The following is a 6,000-nucleotide window of genomic DNA, read 5'->3' as shown; positions in this document are numbered from 1 at the left end:
TCTCTTTCCCTATTCTGTAGCTGTGATTGCCTCTTCTTAAAATCACATGGTTGCACGTTAGAAAAAGTAAAAACTGCTGTGCACATTATAATAATCCCCAATTAATGCTAACACAAGTTTTGTGACTGGATAGTGTTCTCCCTTCTCTTCTCTTTACACAGAATGAGATAACGACATCAGTTTAAAAATAGTATCTATGGCGGGAGCGGTGGCTCACGCCCGTAATCCCAGCACTTTGGGAGGCTGAGGCGGGCGGATCACGAGATCAGGAGATTGAAATCATCTTGGCTAACACGGTGAAACCCCGTCTCTACTAAAAACACAAAAAAAATTAGGCAGGCGTGGTGGCAGGCGCCTGTAGTCCCAGCTACTCCTGAGGCTGAGGCAGGAGAATGGCCTAAACCCAGGAGGCGGAGCTTGCAGTGAGCCGAGATTGTGCCACTGCACTCCAGCCTGAGTGACAGAGCAAGACTCCGTCTCAAAAAAAAAAAAAAAAAAAAAAAAAAAAAAAAGTCAATATCTATTTGCAGAGTCAGTCTGATTTCCAGTTACGGCATTGCATTCCAAAAGAAAAAAACAACAAAGAAACAACTGCTATTAAATGGCTCCAGGTTTTGCTTTCGTTGTTAAGAAAATTTAAAGTAACAATAATCATCATAATTAAAAATTCAGGTTCTGTCAACAACCCACACTTCATTCCTCTTGCTATGGAGGCTGTCAGTTTTGGCAAATGTAACCCTCGGTCCCCAGACCATACCAATCATAGAGAGTAATTAAGGGCCAAGATCACATTTCAAGCAGTATTGGGCTCAAATTTTCCATTTGATTTTCATTTTAATTTCAAATATTATTTATTGAGCATCTATTATGTGCCAGGCACTCTTCTACGTGGTAACACTACAGCAATGAAAAAAACAGACATAAGTCCTGGTTTTGATGAAGCTTATCTTTTGCTTTATTTTGATTTTGTGAGGCTAACTTTACCAATACCACTTTCTGACTTTGCTCATATGAGATCTGGATAATTGGGACGAAAAAATAATCTTCAAGGATATTTCCCTTTCCTTTTTCTTTTATTGCTCCTGCTGCTAGGAAATATATTTGAAGTCCCTTAGGAATCAAGGAAGAAAATTATTTGTGTGGCCTGGCTCTCTCCATCACTTTTATCCTTCCTCTATATTTTAAATCAGTAGCCTTATCTTTTAATTTCCCACCATGACAAGGTGAATTTCTCTACCTCCCAAAGGGTTTTGTTTTGTTTTTTGTTTTCAGTGGGAGAAAAAAAGCAGGCTTCATCTCCCCTTCTGTATTTGAAGGTTCTTCAGCCTATTAGTCTCCAAATTTTCTTCAGTTTTTTCTAAGCCTGTGGTAGCATGTCCTCCAGCAGATGGGACTTCTGACAACCTGGCTTGACATCCCAGCACTCCCAAAGAAAACCATTTGCTCCACTGTTTAAAATAAAATAACAGACAGGGTGGCGAGCAACCAAGTCTGAGGACTCTGCCCCAGGATCGCGAGCTGTCCTATCCCCTACTCTTCCACTTCTCGTTGTAACCAATAAAGGGCATTCCTGCCATAATAAATAAATAAATAAATAAATAACAACAATTCAAAATAAGAAAAATCCCCTCCTACCTTTGGAAGTCTTCATGGTGTTCTCACCTCCAAATAGCTACTATGGGGTGATAAGAGAGAACACAAAAACAAAAAGAAATAGGGGGGAATGTATTTTCCTCTCTGCCAAGAAAACAACACAATTGTGATATTAAAGGGCATAAATATTTTAACAACTTTTTTTATTAATGTCAAATTGCTTTCCAAAGTTGTATCAAATGATACTTCCACTAACAATGTGTGGATGACAATATATTAATTGTCTGTCTTTGCCAACTTGACTGGTTAAAAAAAAATAGCTATCTCATTCTATTTTTTCATATATATTATTTTTCTCACCCTTTGTATTTTTTGTTTTGTGAATTGTGAGTGTATGTCCTCTGGTCTGATTTCTGTTATCACTTCACTTCTCACCCACTGGCAGACACCCAAGGTGCCTCCCCCAACATTCCACTCAAACTGCTCTCCACAACCTCCTTGTTACTAAATCCAATGGACATTCTTCAGTGCTATCTTACTCAACCTCTCAGCAACTTTGATACAGTTAAACACTTCCTCCTCCTTGAACACTATCTACATTTAGCTTCCATGGCACACTGCCCCTCTGGCTTTTCTCTTACCTACCTCTTTGACCATTCCTTCACATCTTTAAGGACTTTTCTTTCTCTGTACATTCCTTAAAAGGCAGAGTTCTATCTCAGGGTTCTGTCCTAAGCATTCTCTCTTTTCCTACAGTACTTACTGTCTCTGGATACCCTCATGTCATAGACTACTATTTATTTATATAGTGTTTATTTTATTTATTTACTCTTCATTTATGTGCTATTCACTATTACTATTCCTTTCTCCTGAGTTCTCGGCCAATATAACCAAATGCCTTCTGTAAATTTCCATTTTCAGTCTTTTAGGCACCCATAAGTCAACATTTCCAGAACATGATTCATCATCTTACTTTCCAAAGCTATTCCTACTTCTTTTTGCCACCACCCCAGCTACATCCTATCAATCACCAAGTTCTGCTAATTCTTGCTTCTAAATGTATTTCAAATGCATCCTCTGTTCTCCATTCCCACTGATGTCCCCCTTTTGCAAGCCACTGTTATCTTTATCTTTTTTTTCTGGGTCATGGAAAAATCTTAAATGGTCTGCTGGCCTCAGATTGGGCCCACTCCAATCATTCTCATAGCAGTCTATCATATTGGCTAAGGCCCAAATCTAATCATGATAGTCCCTGCTTAGAGCATTTCAATGGCTTCCTTAAGAAAATCCAAAATTCTCAACATAGTTTGCAATGCTTACATGATCTGACTCCTCCCTTTGCACCCTATGCTTTAGTTACACTGAAATGTCTTCATTTCCCCCAAATATACCATGCTGTATCTCAATTCTAGGCCTTCATGTGCATTGTTCACTATGAGGACTACTACTCATCTGCCTTTTCATCCTCCAGTTCCCTTCTATCTGTGTCTGGCTACCATCTACCTATTTTTTACCTTTAAAATTTAGAGGCTACTTCCTTCAGGAAGCCTTTCCTGGCTTCCCAAGTATGGAGTAGGTGCTTCTCCTATGTGTTCTGATGGTAGCTGCATTGCACACACACACACAAAAATGGGAATTACTCTATTTACTTATCTGCATCTCCCACTAGACTGCAAGCTCCACAAGGGCAGGAAATATGTTATTGTTGCTTTCATTGTTACTATAGTGTAAACCTAGCAGGTGTCTAATAAATATTTTATAATAATGTTTGTCATTTTTCAATTGAGGTGTTCATCTTTTCTCATTGAATTACAAAAGCTCTTTATAGTTTTTTAAATATTTCCTACCAAAGAAACTATGTTTCTCATGTTTCCCAACAAAGTATGCTTTTTACTAACTCCTTTGCTCTATGTGTGTTCTCTCTGTTCGTAATGTACTCACTCTCTGTGCATGTTTTCCTACCCATTCAAATGGCATTTTTCTCCATGAGGCTTAGTTAACTTCTTAGGAAATAATTATTCACTCTTGCCTATATACTCCCATAGCACCTTGTACATCTGTCAACTTCAAGACCCAGTGTTTTTATTTCCAGAGCAATTATCTTTTTTTTCTTTTGAGACAGGGTCTCACTCTGTAGCCCAGGCTGGGGTGCAGTGGTGCAATCTCGGCTCAACAGGAACCTCCTGCTCCTGGGCTCAAGCGATCCTCTCACCTCAGCCTCCCGAGTAGCTGGGACTACTGGCATGCACCACCAAGCCCGGCTAATTTTCTGTGTTTTTGGTAGAGATGGGGTTTCACCATGTTGCCCAGGCTGGTCTCAAACTCCTGGGCTCAAGTGATCTGTCTGTCTCAGGCTTCCCAAAGTGCTGGGATGACAGGTGTGAGCCACCACTCCCAGTTACAATTATAATTTTTTTTTCTTTTGCATGACTTTCTCCTCCATTAGACTATAAGCTCCTCTAAAGCCAAGAATTTTCTTATTTTTATTCTGCACTTGCTATGTCTATCACTATGCCTGGAACATAGTAGTACATTTAGAATATTTTATTAAGTGTGTTAGTTTGGGGCCACAACCGTACAATGTTTAATGGTAAAAATAAAAGAGCAAAATATTTTCTGTGAATAATCATAAATTCAGAACTTCAGGAAGGTCCTGCTTGAATATTTACTCCATGAAAATAGTAAACTGGAAAGTCATAGTTGGCAACTAGAGAGAAGTTAAAGAAAGATCTAAGTATGCATACTCTGTAATTGTGTGTTAAGTATTCAGATAAAAGAAAAAAGTGTCACATATTAATGAAAGACTATAGTGAATTGATAATAAGTCACGTACATTAACTGTAAACCCATGTTGCATGTTAAGAAAACAGAACGTTAGCTGTAGCTCTCTAGTAACTTCTACCGCTTACTGCTTTTAACCTCTGCAGTTTTGACCAAAGGAGGAAACTAATTGACAAATATTTATCCTTAGTTAGTAAATTGTCCATAGTCAAATACTTGAGATTTAAATTAAAATTGACAAATATTTATCCTTAGTTAGTAAATTGTCCATAGGCAAATACTTGAGATTTAAATTATTCTGCTAATTACTTTTAAAAGCTCTAATTGTCCTTGTTTAAGATTGTTTTTGTATTTATTTTGGGTTCTTTTTAGAATCACCTCTAGCTTCTTACATTTCTAATTAGACTTTACTTTTCAAAACCTGCCACTACTAATGGACTTTAGAAAGCTTTTTCTCATGTAATTCTTAAGGAAAAGATTCTATTTTCTTGCACTAGGGTTTTTTTTTTGTTTTGTTTTGTTTTGTTTTTCTACTTAGTTAAAGCCTAAGAGCATTGGAACCTCACATTTTAGGATCAGACTAGAGAGCTAGACAGAACCAGTTACGATCAAGCTTATTCCACTGGCTTATATTTCATATGAAAAAACCAAGGCCCAGGGACGCCAAGTGTCTTCCTCGAGGTCAAACATCAAGTAGCACAAGCAGGGTTAGAGCCAAATTTCCTGCCTCACATTTTCTGTTAAATAACAGCGTCTTTTCAAAAGTTTGATGGGCCATTTAGCCATGATTCAGTAATTCCAGTAAAAACTGATTCATGATTCAAAAAATATATATTAAGGCCAGGCGCAGTGGCTCATGCCTGTAATACCAACATTTTGGGAGGCCAAGGCGGGAGGATCACTTGAGGTCAGGAGTTCGAGACCAGCCTGTGCAACATGGGGAACTCTCGTCTCTACAAAAATACCAAAAAAAATCGACCAGGTGTGGTGGCACATGCCCGTAGTCCTAGCTACTTGGGAGGCTGAGGCACAAGAATCACTTGAACCCAGTAGTCAGAGGTTGCAGTGAGCCAAGATCGCATCACTGCACTCCAGCCTGGGCGACATGGCGAAAGTCTGTCAAACACACACACACACACACACACACACATACACACACACACACACACACACAAATATATATTGAATGTTTACAATTTGCCAGGTACTGTGCTAGGCAAGGGTATTAATTCTTTTAAACTTCGCAACTGCTCTTTGATGTATGCACAGATGATGCATTGGGTAAATAAGACAGAGAAAGTCCCTGGCCTAATAGTCTGATGGAGTTTCAGAGCTATTTCTTCCCTCCCTCATCTTATCTCTATCTCCCACTTTTACTACCCTCTCTCTTTACTAGCACACTCTGTTCTCTCTACAGAAGGAGGAATGGCTAATCTCATTGGTCAAATTCAACCATTCACTGAGCCATGTTATTCTAGCAGCTGAGATCCCCTTTCCCTCCAAAAGCAGGAAACAGCCTCTGTTTTGTCTCTTCCACTGTCTGCCTTACCCATGAGTAAGAAAGGCAGTACCATCTCCATTTTTGTACACCACTGTGTCAGCAGACTCTATTCTCTCTTTTCCTGC

General features: G+C 39.0%; 1 long non-coding RNA gene across 1 annotated transcript in view; it reads right to left on the bottom strand.

Annotated features, from left to right (window-relative positions):
- Positions 1-510: 510 nt before the first annotated feature.
- Positions 511-6,000, bottom strand: part of LOC104003971 (uncharacterized) — a 122,489-nt gene continuing 116,999 nt past the window's right edge. The window contains exon 5 of the long non-coding RNA XR_676777.4: positions 511-1,675. This is a non-coding gene — a long non-coding RNA (uncharacterized LOC104003971). The remainder of the gene's footprint in view (positions 1,676-6,000) is intronic.

Source organism: Pan troglodytes, chromosome X, assembly GCF_028858775.2.
Source record: "Pan troglodytes isolate AG18354 chromosome X, NHGRI_mPanTro3-v2.0_pri, whole genome shotgun sequence".
Taxonomy (NCBI): domain Eukaryota; kingdom Metazoa; phylum Chordata; class Mammalia; order Primates; family Hominidae; genus Pan; species Pan troglodytes.
This window is presented reverse-complemented; position numbering and strand designations above follow the sequence as displayed.